The 16,523-nt window shown below is 34.3% G+C and overlaps 1 protein-coding gene across 9 annotated transcripts in view; it reads right to left on the reverse strand.

The window, feature by feature from the left end:
* Positions 1-16,523, reverse strand: part of RMDN2 (regulator of microtubule dynamics 2) — a 117,486-nt gene that overhangs the window by 59,770 nt on the left and 41,193 nt on the right. The window lies entirely within an intron of this gene.

A 16,523-nucleotide genomic window follows, 5' to 3' on the forward strand; every position in this document is an offset into this window, starting at 1 on the left:
TGCAGGCCCTGGTAGTAAGGTCTGGTGGTTCAAAGCAATGGGAGCTGTCAAGCATCCACAGGAGCAGTAAAGCCAGGCCCAAGCCAAAACAATAAAATAAGCAAACAGCAACAACAACAACAACAAAAAGGCCCTTGAAAATTTCTATGGAGGGTGGGGCAGAGTCAAGATGGCAGTTTAAAGGCAGCAAAACTTCAGACCTCCACAGAACCTTTCCTCACCAATGAAAAACACAATGCTTCGAGGGGACTGAAAACAAAATCTAACAACAGGACAGAACCAGGAAACCCTCCTGCTGGACTCAACTTAAAAGGTATGATTCCCCTTCAAAATCCTGAATATTAGAACACATGGGTTTGAGGAGAAGGAAGAAGAAAGGTCCCATGACCCCTCCCCTACCTACAATTTTGAGCCTCTCTGAGCCAGCAAGGGCACTAGTCCAGAGGGAGTACCTTGCTGGCACAGCTGTGCCAGGCACAGGGCATTGAACACAGGTGGTGGGGAGGCACCTGGAGGAGAAGCACAGAGGAAGCAGCAAAGAAGGCAGCCTAGTTGCAGCCAAGATACTTCATTTTACCTCTTCATGCGGTTTTTGGTTTCAGGGCACAGACAGCTTCACATATCAACTCTGCCCTGGCTCAATATTATCAGTAGGGCAGAAAAGAAGCCTTCAGGGGACAGGGAAGCTCAAGCTCTAATATCCCTCCTCCAGACAGCTCTAAGAGTTTTGCTGACTAAGCTCCAAGGGCAAAGTCTACAACCTTGATAACAGGGTGGAAACCCAGCTCCTTTTCACCTTCTTCTGCCAGCTGGGGAAGATCTGATACCAGAATCTGACCAATCAGAAGATCAGAGAAGAAGTCCCTGCAGGACAGAATAGCCCAAACCCACAAATCCAGAACATGATCAAAGGAGCAAGATTATAGGGAATTCGGGGGGAGGGGTGGGAAAAATATAAGTAAACAACAGAAAAAGAAAAAAGAAATTACAATCAACAGCTTCTATATAGGCAAAAAAAGAAGAGCAATTGAAACAGAGGAGGACCAAGGAACACCAAGAAAAAACACAGAAACTCTAGTGACTAGACACAGGCTTTGTAAGAACTCAAAATACAATTAAAAAAAACAATTAAGAGAGGCTGAAGACAACTAAACAGAAAAATAAGTCATCTGGAAACAGAAAAAGTGTTTTGAAAGCCAAAATTAACCAGCTTGAAAATGAGGCAAAGAAGATGAAAGATAAGAAGGAAAAGGATGACCAAAAAGCCAAGGATGAAATTCAGTATTTAAAAACTTGAATCCAACAACTAGAAGCAAATGACTTTACAAGGCAGCAAGAATCTATAAAATAAAATCAAAAGAATGAAAAAATTGAGGAAAATATGAACCACCTCATTCACAAAAAGACAGACCTGGAAAACACAGCCAGGAGAGATAATTTAAGAATTATTGGACTACAAGAAGAGCATGACAAAAGGAAAAGCCTGGACATCATTCTACAGTAAATTATAAAAGAAAACTGTCTCAACATTCTTGAGCAAGAAGGAAAAGTGGAGATTGAAAGAATCACCTCCTATATTTAACTCTGAATTGACAACACCCAGGAATATTATAGCCAAATTCAAGAACTACCAGACCAAGGGAAAAAACATTACAAGCTGCTAAGAAGTCATTCAGATACTAGGGAACCACAGTTAGGAAAACACAAGATCTGGCTGCATCTATACGGAAGGACCAGAAGGCATGAAATATGATATCCCAGAAAGCAAGGGAACTGGCTCTACAATCAAGAATCAACTACCCAGCAAAACTGACGATACTCTTGCAAGGAAAAACATGGTCATTTAATAAAATAGAAGACTTCCAAACATTCATGAAGAAAAGACTGGACTTAAACAAAAAAATTGATGCCCAAACACAGAACTCAAGAGAATCACCACAGGTAATTGAGAAAGGGAAAAAAAAAACAACCTCCCCAAAAAAACCCACTTTTTTAAAGGGACCCAATTAGTTCAAATTATTTTTACTCCTATAAGAAAAAGATGATACTGGGAACTCTTAAAATTGTTATTATCACCTGGATAGCTACAAGAATTATAGTTAGAGGGAACAGTGACAAACTGTATAAAATGAAATGTCTCTCTCTCTCTCTCTCTCTCTCTCTCTCTCTCTCTCTGTATATATATATATATATATATATACACACACACACATATATATATATGAGTGTGTGTATAAATAAATATATATACATATGTGTAGAGGTAAAAAAGAGATTATACTAAGAAAACTGTAAAAAGAGTCAAAATGGGGTAAATTTATATTTCATAAAGAAGCACATGACAGGAGTGGAGGAGAACACCAATACACTGGAAGGATAAAGAGGTTGGAGACAGGAAATACTTAATTTTTATGTACATTGAAATTGATTCTAAGAGGGAAGAACAATCAGATCCATTGGGGCAGAGAATTGATTCATGTCTTACAGAGAAGTAGAAGGGTAACAAACAGACTGGTGGGGAGGGAAGCAGTATAAGGGAGAGAAAGGGTAGGGGGAGGTTTAAAAAGACTGTAAGTAAAATAAAAGGGGATAAGGAAGAGGGAGGAGAAGTGGAAGTAAAAATAAGGGTGGGGATTAGAGGAACTGATTAAAAACAATAACAGTGGTGTAGAAAGAAATAATGAAAAGAAAAAATGGCAGGACTAGGAGAGAAAATCAAAATGTTGGGGAATACACTGGGGTGATTATAACTCTGAATGTGAATGGGATGAACTCACCCATTAAACACAAGCAAAAAGCAGAGTGAATTAGAAACCAAAATCCTACCATATATTTTCTACAAGAAACACACATGAGGCAGGTAGGCACACACAGTGTAAAGGTTGAAGGATGGAGCAAAATTTGTTGGGCATCAAATGAGAAAAAGAAGGCAGGAGTTATAATCATGATATTGGACAAATCCAAAGCAAAAATAGATCTAGTTAAAAGACATAGGGAAGGTAATTACATCCTGATAAAAGGTAGTATAGACAATAAGGAAATATCAGTACTCAACATGTATGCACCAAACAGTATAGCATCCAAATTTCTAAAGGATAAACTAGTGGAGTCCAAAGATGAAATTTTAAAACGATACTAGTGGAAGACCTGAACTTTCCTCTATCAGATCTAGATAAATCAAACAAAAAAAATAATAAAGAGGTAAGGTATATGAATGAAATCTTAGAAAAATTAGGATTAGTAGAGATGTTGAGAAAAATAAATAGGGACAAAAAGTAATACACCTTTTTTTTCAGCTATACCTGGTATATTCACAAAGATCTACCATATACTTAGAGCATAAAAACATTGCAAACAAGTGCAAAAGAACAGAAATAATAAATGTAAACTTTTCAAATCATAATGCAAAAAAAATAATAATTAGTAAGGGTACATGGAGAGGCAAATCAAAAATTAATTGGAAATTAAATAATATAATTCTCCAAAGTAGGTTACTTAAAGAAAAAAATCATAGAAACAAAAATTTATTGAAGAAAATGACAATGATGAGACATCCTTTCAAAATCTATGGGAGGCAGCTAAAGCAGTACTCAGGGGGAATTTATATACTTAAGTTCGTATATTAACTAATTATGGAGGGCAGAGATCAATGAATTGGGCATACAAATTGAAAATCCTCAGATAAAAACTAAATTAGAGATCCTAAAAAATAAAGGAGAAATTAATATAATCATAAATCAATGAACTATTGATTCAATAAATAAGACTAGAAGCTGGTACTTTGAAAAAAAAGCCAAATAAAATAAAGTACTGGTCAATCTAATTAAAAAAGGAAAGAAGCAAACCAAATTAACAGTATCAAATATGAAAATGGAAACCTCACCTCTAATGAATAGGAAATGAAGGCAACCATTAAAAACTATTATGCCCAATTATATAGAAATCTAGGTGATATAGATGAATATTTACCAAAATATAAATTTCCTAGATCAATATAAGAAGAAATAGAATACCTAAATAACCCCATATCAACATTTCTATGTGGAAAAAGAGCAAAAAACATAACCAACAGGGGATAGTGAGATACAAGCAAATACATGCATAAATCTCCAAAAAATAAAGCAATTGGTCACAAACTCTAGAAGAACTAAAAGAATTTCAAAAATCAAATGACATGTTGAAGATAGGAAGAAAAATGGGGAAAAAAGAAATGAAAATAATGCAAAAAGAAAATGATAGCATAAAAAAACAACACTGATCAACTGGAAAAAGAGGTACAAAAATCAAATAAAGAAAATTTTCACCTAAAAAACAGAATGGAAACTGGAAAAAGAATTTAAAAAATCAAATGAAGAAACAAATGCCATGAAAAGTAGAATAAATCAATAGGAAAAGGAGGATCAAAAGATGATAGAAGAAATTCACTCTTTAAAAATCAGATTTGGGTAAGTAGAATTTAAATGGTTTTTCATGACATCAAAAAACAATAAAACAAAATGAAAAAATGAAAAAATGGAAGGAAACACAAAATTTCTCATTGCAAAAACAACTGACCTGGAAAATAGATACCAGAGAGACAATTTAAGAATGATTGTACTATCTGAAAGTCGTGACCAAACACACACACACACACACACACACACACACACACACACAACCTAGATATCATATTACAAGAAATTATCCAAGAAAACTGCCCTGATATAACAAGAGGATAAAATAGAGACTGAAAGCATCCACAGAATGCTTCCTGTGACAACTATCCAAATGATGACTCATAAGAATGTTATGGCCAAGTTTAAGAGCTCCTGAGTCAAGGAGAAAATACTGCAGTCAGAAAGAATCAATTCAGATATCATGGAGTGGGATTACACAGGATCTGGCAGTTTCCACACTGAAGGACCAGAAAGCTTAGAATTTGATATTTCAGAAGGGAAAATAACTGGGTTTACAACCAAGAATCACCTATCCATCAAAACTTACTATATTGTTTTAGGGGAAAGTATGATCATTTAATAAAAGAGAAGATTTCCAAGCATTGTTGAAGAAAATAAAAATAAAAAATAAACAGAAAATTTGATATCCAAATACAAAGTTCAAGAGAAGCATAAAAAGGTAAATAAGAACAAAAATTAAGGACTTCAATAAGGTCAAACTGTTTATATTCCTTAAAAAAGATGATATTTGTAACTCTTAAAAATTGTTATCATTATCACAGTAGTTAAAAGAAGTATACATAGAGAATTTAGTAGTAAGCCATTTAGAATGATATGTAAAAAAGAAAACTAGAGCTGAAAAAGAGGATTTTCCTAAGAGGAATGGGAAGAGAGAAATAAAATGTGGTAAATTATATAATATAAAGAGGAGTGGGGGAATATTATTACAATGGAGGGATGGATAAGAGTGGAGAGAGGTAATACTTAAACTTTACTCTTATTGGAATTGGTTTAGAGAGGGAAGAACAGCCAGGTTCCTTCCAGTATAGAATATTATTCTCACCCTATAGAAAAATAGAAGGGGAATAAGGGTTGTAGGGAGGGGAGTAATATAAGGGAGGGATAATTTAGGTGAAGAGGATTAAAAGATGCTATAAAGAAATAAAAGGGGGATAAGAAGAGAGGTGGTGGGAAAGAGAGGGGAGGGGTGGTCCAAAGCAAAACAGTGGAGTAGAGGGAAAGAGTGAAAGGAGAAAGGTCGGGATTAAAAGAAGAAATCAAAATGAAGAGGAATACACAGATTATAATCATAACTGAATTTTAATGAGATGAACTTACCTATAAAATGGATGTGGATATCAGAATGAATTAAAAACTAGAAGCCTACCATATATTCCTTACAAGAAACATATATGAGACAAGTAGACACACACTGAGTAAAGGTAAAAGGCTAGAGCAGAATCTATTGGGCTTCAATGGAAACAATGAAAGTAGGAGTGGCAATCATGATCTCAGACAAAACTAAAGCAAAAAATGTATTTTATTAAAAGGGATAATGAAGGTAATTACATCTTGATAAAAGGGTATAGACAAAAAAGAAAAATCAGTACTCTACATGTATGCACCAAATGGTATAGCTCCCATATTTTAAAGGAGAAACTAAGAGCTTAAGGAGGAAACAGATGGAAAAACTATACTAGTGGGGGACTTCAACCTTCTACTATTAAAACCAGATAAATCTAACTAAAAATAAAGAAGAAAGAAGGTAAGTGAATGAAATTTTAGAAAAAAATAGATATCTGGAAAAAATTGAACAAGGATAAAAATAAATATACCTTCTTCTTAGCAGTACATGGTACATACACAAAAATTGAGCATGTACTAAGGCATAAAAACATCACAAACAAATGCAGAAAATCAGTAATGAATGCCACTTTTTAAGATCATAAAGAAATCAAAGTATTATCAATAAGGATTCAGGGGAAATCAAGTTAAAAATTAATTGAAAGCAAATAATTTCATTCTTCAAAACTGGTGAGTAAAAGAACAAATCTCAAAAAAAAATTATTGATTTCATTGAAGAGAATGAGAATGAGGAGGCAACATATCAAAACTTATGGGATACAACCAAAGCAATAATTGGGAAATTTTATATCCCCAAGTGTTTATATCAACAAAACAGAGAAAAATGAGATAAATGAATTGGGTATGCATATAAAAATACTAGAAAAAGAACAAATTAATAATCCCCAGTTAAAGACTTAGTTGGAAATGCTAAAAATCAAAGGAGATATTAATAAAATTGAAAGTAAAAGAACCATTGAATTAATAAATAAGACTAGGAGCTGGTCCTATGGGGGGAAAATAAAGTACTGGCTAATTTGATCAAAAAAAGAAAGAAGAGAACCAAATAAACAGTATCATGAATGAAAAAGGTGATCTCACCTCTAATGAAGAGGACATTAAGGTAATTATTAACTATTTTGCCCAATTATTTGGCAATAAACATGGCAATCTAGGTGAAATGGAGAATATTTACAAAAATACAAATTGATTAGTTTAACAAAGGAGGAGATAGAACACTTAAATAATCCTATATCAAAAAAAAAATTGAACAAGCCATCAATGAACTCCCCAGGAAAAAATCCCCAGGGCCATATGGATTCAAAAGTGAATTCAATCAAACATTAGAATAACAATTAATTCTGATACTATACAAACCATTTGACAAATTAAGCAAAACATATGTCTTACCAAAATCTTTTCATGACACAAATATGGTATTGATACCTAAGCCAGGAAGACTCAAAACAGAGAAAGAAAATTATAGACCAACCTTACAGTTCAAACTGCTCGCCTTAAATCCTTTTGTTTGATGACACAATCACAGGATTCCAGGTAGAGCACACAGTTGGGAAAGATTCAGGAATAGAAGTACTTCTATCCTAAAATAGGGAGAAAGTACTCCTTCCAGTCTGAGGACCAGGAAAGAGAGAGTCTCTAGTCCAACTGTCACTCTCCAAGTTCCCTTACCCCCACTAACTGTCATTCTTGTCAATATCTTCTCTCTAACATTCCAACTGCTGTGTGTTCCACCTGAGTGACAGAAATTCCAAAACTTGCTTCAGTTTTCCTTTCCACACAGTAATATTGACCAATCTGATAGGTGTGAGTTGGTACCTCAGAGATGTTTTAATTTGTATTTCTATAATCAGGAGGGATATAGAACATTTAAAAAATATTATTGTTGATAACTTTGATCTCTTCCTCTAAAAACTACCTCTTCAGATCGCTTGCCAATTTGTCAACTGGGAAATAACTTGGTTACTTGTAAATTTGACTTAGTTCTTTATATATTTGAGTAATAAGATCTTTATCAGAGAAATTTGTTATAAAATTTACCCCCAGTTTGTGACCCTTCTAATCTTAGTTTAAAATTAAAAAGGGTTGTTTTTGTTTGTACAACCCCTTTTTAATTTAAAATAAATAAAATAATTCATCTTACAACTTAGAATGTTCTCTATCTTTTGTTTGGCTTTAAATTCTTCCATTCTGCATAAATCTGACAGGTAAACTATTCTATTTTCACATAAGTTATAATGTCATTCTTTATGTTTAAGTCATATACCTGTTTTTGAACTTATCTTGGAATAGGGCATGAGATATTGATCTAAACCTAATTTTTGCCATACTGTTTTTCAGTTTTCACAGCAGATTTTGTCAGATAATGAGTTCTTATCCCCAAAGCTGGGATCTTTGCATTTATCAAACAGAAAAAATTACTGAGGTTATTTATCCCTCATCTATTCCATTGATCCCCACTTTTATCTCTTAGCCAGTACCAAATTGTTTTGATGATCACTATTTTAAGATTTGGTACTGCCCAGACACCATCCATCACATTTTAAAAAATTAGTTCCCATGATATTCTTGATCTTTTGTTCTTCTAGATGATTTTGGTTTTTATTTTTTCTAATTCTGCAAAATAGTTTTTTGGTAGTTTTATAGGTACAGCACTGAATAAGTAAGTTAATTTAGGTAATTTTATTATATTAGCTCATTCTACCCATAAGCAATTCATGTTTTTTTTTTCCAATTGATTGCGTCTTGTTTTAATTGTATAGAAAGTGTTTTGTAGTTGTGTTCATATAATTCCTGTGTTTGTCTTGACAAATGGATTCCCAAATATTTTATATTACCTAGAGGGATTTTAAATGGAATTTCTCTTTCTAACTCTTGTTGCTGAATTTTTATTGGAAATATATAAAAATACTGATGATTTATCTGGGTTTATTTTGTATTCTGCAACTTTGCTAACATTAAGTATTTCCATTAGCTTTTTAGTTCATTTTCTAGGATTATTTAAGTAGACCATCATATTATCCACAAAGAGTAATAGTTTCTTCATTGGCAACTTTAATTCCTTTGATTTCTTTTTCTTCACTAGGTGCTAAAGCTAGCATTTCTATTAAATAATATTGGTAATAATGGGCGTCCGTGCTTCCCTCCTGATCTTATTGGAAAGGCTTCTAACTTTTCTCCATTGCAGATGATACTTATTGATGGTTTTAAATAAATGCTAATCATTTTTAGAAAAGACCCTTTTATTCCTATACTTCCTAGTGTTTTCAATAGGAAGAGGTTTTGTATTTTGTAAAGGCTTTTTCTACATCTATTGAGATAACCATTTAATTTCTATTAGTTTGAATATTGATATGGTCAATTATGCTGATAGTTTTCCTAATATTAAACTATCATTGCATTCCTGGTATAAATCCCACCTAAATCCCAATTCCCTATTCCCTGATATCTTCCCAATCCAAACTTGTTATTAAATTCATCTTGAGTTAAATAACCGACAGTCACATGAGAGGACTATCATTTCAGGGGGACATAGAGGAAGCTGAACCTCAGGATAGACATTCAAACAAAAATGGTCTTTATTGGACCCTTGCTGGGCAACCTTGGTCTGGGGGGAGGATTGTCCCTCAGGGGTGTCTGTGCTTACCTGCTCTGGGGTATCTTTAACATCAATCAATATAGAAGACATCCCCTCAGGCTATCATAATTGGCCCATTTCTTGGGACCCCCATTTTTAAAAGATAGCCTCTTGGCCGAGGGTATCTCTCTCCTTTTTCCTCACCAGCATCCATATTCCCTCTGTCCCTTTAATTCCTTCATTCCCTGTTACAAAACCTTCCATATCCCCTGTACTTATTCAATTCACTATAATCCCTTTTAACTATAACAGTTTTGGCAGAGACAGCTAGGTTTTCCAGCCTATTTTGCCAAGAATTTGGGAAGAAGAAGGCAGTTGGAAGTATCAGAGAAGTTTCAGAGAAATCCAGCCTATGTACATTTCAAAAGCCTGTGTGACCGGAAAGTAGCCATTTTGAGAGCAGTTTTGAGTGCAGAAAATTTGCCTAGCCACACCACAGCCAATAAGAAACCATTCCTTCTGAAGGGAGGAGGTGACTCTTAAAGGGCCAGACTTAAAGAGGGTTTTCAAGATACAAGAGAGCAAAGAAATTATTACTTCCGGAAATTTCTTTTATATGGTTTACAACCTATTTTTGTCAAGATTCCAGATTATATTTATTTTTTGCTTAACATCTATAAAAGCTTTCAATGGCTGAAGATTAGTGTAGATTGCTTGATTTCATCCATCCCCACATATGCTGGGGCATTATTCTCTTTAATCCAATTATACTCTGCCCTGAAAAAAGGTGTGCATCTAATTTATGGGAAAAAAAGCAAAAGACAACGAAATGGCAGTGATGATTTTAGCCATGAGGGAGGAGATGACACAACTAAAGCAAATGATTAAGCAACTGAGGAGAAACAAAGTTGCAAAGATATGAATATACAAGAAGACATTCCTAAAACTAATAATATAACGGAGCAAGAAAAGACAGATGGGACTGAAGGGAGAATACCAATATTGCCACTAAGAGATCAAACAAGCCAACAACCAGACAACAGCATAATTCATATTAAAACACAAAAGCCATTTACAGCAGCAGACCTTAAAAGTCTGAAAAAAAAGGATGCCTTCCTGGTTTTCAGAGCCTGGGTGCTGTTTGAAAGAACTTAAAAGAGCAATTAGACTTTATGATCCTAATTTCCAGGAGACTAAAATTCTTCTCTCAGATTTATTTTCAAAAAGGGAAAAGTAACAATTCATTGATGAAACTAGAAACGATCCAAATTTAACATCATGGCCAGAGGAAGGAACAGACTTATGGTTTTCTAATAAGGCAAATCTGTGTTATCTAAAAAAAGGTCAGAGTAGATCTATTAGAGGCAATGAAAAGTTTTTCTAAAAGAGCAGATACTTGGGGACAATTTGAGAAATTGAGACAGGAGAGTGGGGAACATCCATCAAAATTCCTTGATAGGGTGGTTGAAGTAGCAAAAGATGTGCTTCAGTTTGAAAATTTAAATGAGCAAAATATCCAACACATAAGGAGACAATTTCTGAAAGGCAGTAACATACCTATTCAATCATATTTTAAATTTTAATGCCCAGACTTGGAAACACTAAGTCTGGAAGATTTAAGAAAAACTGCAACTTACATATTCACAGGTGTATAAATAGAGATTTTGAACCCTAACTTAATTCCCCAGAAGTCCTTGATATTTCCCAGAATTCACTATAATCTCACCTGAGTCTCCACATAGGCAAGATCACAATTTGTATTTAACTGGCAGTAACACATCCCACACTTCTTTTCTTCCTTTGCAATGATGTAGTAAATATAGTGGTAAGCTAAATGCAGGGATTTTAAATGGGCTAATCAGCCATGGGTACGTGGTTTTTATTTTGAATCTTCTTTATTCCTTGATTTCTAATAGTCCTTAATAAACCTCATAAAATAATATTTCTATTATTAGAGATATAATTTAAATTTTACACAGGTCATAAATAAATCCTAAATGAAAAGGATGAAATAATAAAAGAGTTTAAAACCAAGCCCAAGGAGAGAAATAGCACAATTAAACAAAAAGAAATTGAGGAAATAAAAAATATAGCCACTCTGTAGTCATACAAACCCATAAGAAATTACACACAAAGCAATCAAATGAGAAATGTACCCAAATGTTTCCTATGCGGAAAAATGGATCACATGGCTTGAGACTGCTACTGTAAAAAATAGATTCGAATACAGGACTACAATACCCACAAGCCTTTGCTCCACTTCCCCAAAATGCTTTGTAATCTCACAGGAATTCTGAGGTGGGCCAAAATCGAGGAAGGATTTAAGCTGGTGGCAAAGGTTTTTGGGCGCTCTTTTGGACTTCCGTTTTGGAGAAGACACGTCTTTTGCGTGATGTGAGGTTATTTTGTCTAGGCCTCTGGCCTAGGCACATGTTTCTTACTTGTATATTCTTTAATATTTAACATTTAATAAACCTCTAAAAAATATAATACTCCTTGCAGAGAGAAACTAATTTCTACCTGCCTCAGTCTCCCCATATTCCTAAATTTTAACTGTTATACTACTTAAAGGCACAATTAGTCCAAGCTAATAATAAAAACAGATCCTGGAAAAGCAACATAAAGTATAGCAGCACCATACACAAAAGGATACAAAATGTTGCAATTGTAATTGCAAGAATTCATTGTAAGCAATAAATTTAGAAACCATGGAGAGATATATCTAACAAGGAGCAGAGCCTCATTATTCACAAGTAGTCTCAGGTGCTGCCAAATAATGTCAGTTATGAAGCCAGGTGCATGGGGTAACATTAAAAAGGAAAAATGGGGAAAATGAAAAGGAAGGAGACTGCATACAAATAGAATTTGGGGGTCCAAAAGCACAAAAAACCCCTAAAGAGCAGATAGAAGAAGAAATTCAATTAGATAATGATGTAAGAGATTAGAGAGAAAAATTTTGGAATAGTGGAACAAGATACAAAGAAAGGGGAAGAAACAGTTCTGGCAACAGTCTGTAATACAAGATCCTTAAACTTATTAGGACGTTATAACTTAAAAAGCAAAGAACATGAAAGATTATATCCAAGCAACAGTGAATTGAAACATGTCTCAGCACAAGACAAAAGTGACTTAGTAGAAAGGAAAGAATATACTTTAGAAACAGAAAGTATAGAACAAATAGCAAAGCCAAAAACAGAAGCATATGAGACACAAATAGTAGAGGGTTCTAAAGATTCTAAACACACTTCAACTGAAATAACTGAAGCACATCAGAATGGTCCAAGGGGGAGGAAAATGCAATAACTGAGAACAGTCAAAGTAGCAGATCTCCTGGAGACAAATGTGGAAAGGAAACTAGAACAAGTTCTAGACTTTCTGCCACTGTGTTGGAACAAGCAACAGTGAGAATATTAGAGAGAGAGGAAATTGACAAGACTGACAGTTGGTGGGAGAAGGGGCAACTGGGAGTGGCAGTGGGTCTTGTGACTAGCAAGCACTTCCTGCTGGCATGGGAAGTGGGAAGGGCTTTTGTTTGGAGTTTCTGGATAGAGGTGCTGCTATTTTCTTTAGCCTGAAGAGACAGGCCCAACCAGTTCTGAAAATCAGAACTTTTCTTGTTGCTTACTGTCTACTACTAAGATTTTGGAATTAAGAAAACTAGCACAGATATAGCATAGACAGGAATAAGAGAAACCCTCCACCAGCCTATGAGGCTTGACCTCAGCTCCAAAGCTGAGAAAGACTCCAATCTTATTTAAGGACATCCCTTTTCCCTTTTCCCTGATACCTCTCCAATCCAAACTGGTTATTAAAATTTATCTTATTTAAATATTGCAGTCAGATAAGAGGACTTTCTTTTCAGGGGTCATAGAGGGAGCTGAACCTCAATTCAGTCATTCAACGACAAACTGACCCCTGTTTATCAGACCCCTACTGGGCAACCAAATTCTGGGGAAAGGCTTGTCCCTCAGGATGGTCCATGTTTACCTGCTTTGGGGCATCTCCGGCATCAATCCATAGAGACGATATTCCCACAGGCTATCATAAGTGGCTCATTTCTCAAACACCCCATTTTGGTAAAAAATAGACTTTCAGCAGGGATATATCTTCTTTTACCTTATTGGCAGCCATATTCCCTCTCTCCCTTCAACTCCTCAATTCCCTGCTACCAACCTTCCATATCCCCTGTACTTCATATCCACCCATTCCTTCCCTAAGAATATTACACTATGACAGTGAAAGCAAGGATGATATTAGAAAAGAACATATCAATGACATAATAGAAAAGTCAACCTTAAATCCTTATGTCAAAGAATTCCAACCAATAGCAACTGTACAAGAAAAAGCAAACATAAACATTATCACACCATCCTTAAGTCTCCATGCTAATGCAATTTCATTGCAAACTGATGATGCATTGCAAAATTAATGTTTAGAGCAACAAGAGAAATCTGTATCTGAAGAACAAAACTGGGATATGACAGCAGATCCATAGGAAGAAACAAATATGTAAGAACCAAATTTATCAACACATAACACAAAGTTACAGCATACTATTGGTCAAGAGCTAGCAAAAGATTTGGGAAATATAGAAATCAGCAAGCAAGAGTCAGAGCAAGACACGGATCACACAGAACCACTATATACAATGATATTTGACTCAGAAAATGAGGAAGATCAAGAACCTCATGAATATATTAAACTTTACCATCAAGATCACAAAGCTTTACAAGATTTGGAGACAGATGATTACATTAACAATTCAAATCAAGAACAAGTGATCCTGTCAGAAGAGTTAGTTCAGAGCATAGAAAACACAAAAACATTAGAAGAAATGATGGTGGCATTGGGAATCAAGAATTATCAAGAACTTTATGAAAAATTTGAGGTTGAGGAAGAAGACATTGAATTAGGAGTAGAACAAAATTATATACCTGATAGAAAACAGAGGAAGAAGAAAACAATGTAATGATCCTATCACATGTTCCTTTCTCTGACTTAGAACTTCTCACAAACTAGATTATCAATTAACAAAATAAATACAAGTTTTACAAACAAGAATAGCAGAATTGCACGAAATGGGCTTGATACAACAAACAGTACCCCTACGTTTCAATTTGCATCACATCAAACCAGGAGACAAAGTATACTTAAAAAATTTCAATAGAAAATTGGCTATAGACATAAAGTGGACTGGACCACATTAAGTATTGCTTACCACCCCAACAGCTATAAAAATTGCAGGGAAAGACTCATGGTTCCACTGTTCCCAAATAAAACCAGAAAAATTCGATACCACTGTAACAGACATAGAAGATGAAGATAGATACACAAAATATAGTGCTGAGAAATGAAAACAAAAACTGATTAGCATCAAAAAGTACATCAGAAAGAAACAATAGTGACACATAATGTTCAAGATAATGAGATCCCAGCAGTCAAGCATGCCAAGTGAGAAGTCAACTTTCCAACCCAGAGGAAAAAGCATCCCAGAGGAAAAGCATCAAGAAAAGCTGCTAGAAAGAAGAAACAAAGAGAAAAAGCTGAAATGGACAGCTAAGAGTTTGAACTTTGTAAATTTTTTATATAGGAAGAGGACAGATGGAAAACAGGACTTATATGTAAGACTGAGTGCGATGGAAGCATAAAACAAAATTAATTTCATATATTATGGAAATAGCATGCAATATTACATGACTGGGAAGATAGAAGAGATCCATCAGTCAACATTAGAAATGGAAATATGAAGAAACTTGATGAGTATTCATTTAACACACTATTAGAGACAAAACACAAAATCATAAACTGACATATATTGGAAGACCTTGTTTAAATAAACAAGTGTCTGAAATTGCATTCATGTAAAATGTAAATATGTACATAGTTCCATAAGGTCTTAGGCAAATAGAAAGATCAATAGATATTTTTATTTGACTGACATCAAAATTAGAGAACTATGTTATTGTATTATATGTAAATAATCTCTATAAATAATATATATGTACTATAATTAGGTTGGTAACATAGTGATAGAGTCTATAAATATTTAGCACAGCATGTATATATGTTGTACATATGATTAGGTTATAGATTGGACTAGGAATTTAGAGAAGAGTTATAAGTAGGGAATAGTTTAGGAGTAAGTTAAGTTAAACATAGCATAGACAGTTAATTATACTTAGAAATAGACTTAAGCTGCATTTGCAGATAATAAAGTTTTAATTGTTTATTGTAAAGCTGATGCTGAAATTGTGTTTAATGGAAATATATATAGATAAAATAGTTTGCAATTAATTATAAATAATTAAAATAGGAAAAATGTTTGTATTAGTTTAACTTAGCAAGAGTAATTAATATTAGTATTAAGATTCAAATTTCTTTGTAATGGTTTTGTTCAAACATTTATGGTACTGAATTTATTGTAAAACCCCAAAATTACTATTACCCAAAACTTTCCTGCAAAGAATTCCTTAGAGTAGATAAAGTTAGCATAGAATAGTGATAGAGTAATTGAGGGAAGTATATTATTTTGGAGGAATAGTTAGAAAGTAGATTTAGTAGATTGGTAAGTATAATAAAAATAAGTAACCTTAGGAAGGTCACAACAAAAAAAGGGGACAATTATGGAAAGGAAAACTCAATCAAGTTCTGGACTTTCTACCACTTGGGTGGAACAAACAGCAATTGGAATATTAGAGAGAAGATACTGACAAGAATGACAGTTGGTGAGGGGAAGGGAACTAGGAGAGTGGCAGTTGGTCTTGAGGCTCTCTTTCCTGGCCCTTGGACTGAAAGGAGCACTCTCTCCCTGTCTTGGGATAGAAATACCTCTATTCCTGAGTCAAAATCCCAGGTCAGATAGCTGAATATTCTGTTGCTAAGAGGACTCAAAGGACATGCCACAGGACATAGTTGTTGACCTCCTTGATGCCAAACTTAAAGATATTATAATTCAGTTTTCTTAGTAGATATAACAACTATCATTTATATTTACACACATCCTTCAAAAAAATCTTTTCTATTTTCTACCTATGCTTCTTTTTAGGTAATGAGTCCTAAGAAAAACGCTGTAATCTACTCTTCACCAGGTTTCAGTGGTTAAATGGAATGCCAAGTGATTGGCAAATAGAATGGCAGCCATCTGATCT

Source organism: Monodelphis domestica, chromosome 1, assembly GCF_027887165.1.
Source record: "Monodelphis domestica isolate mMonDom1 chromosome 1, mMonDom1.pri, whole genome shotgun sequence".
Taxonomy (NCBI): domain Eukaryota; kingdom Metazoa; phylum Chordata; class Mammalia; order Didelphimorphia; family Didelphidae; genus Monodelphis; species Monodelphis domestica.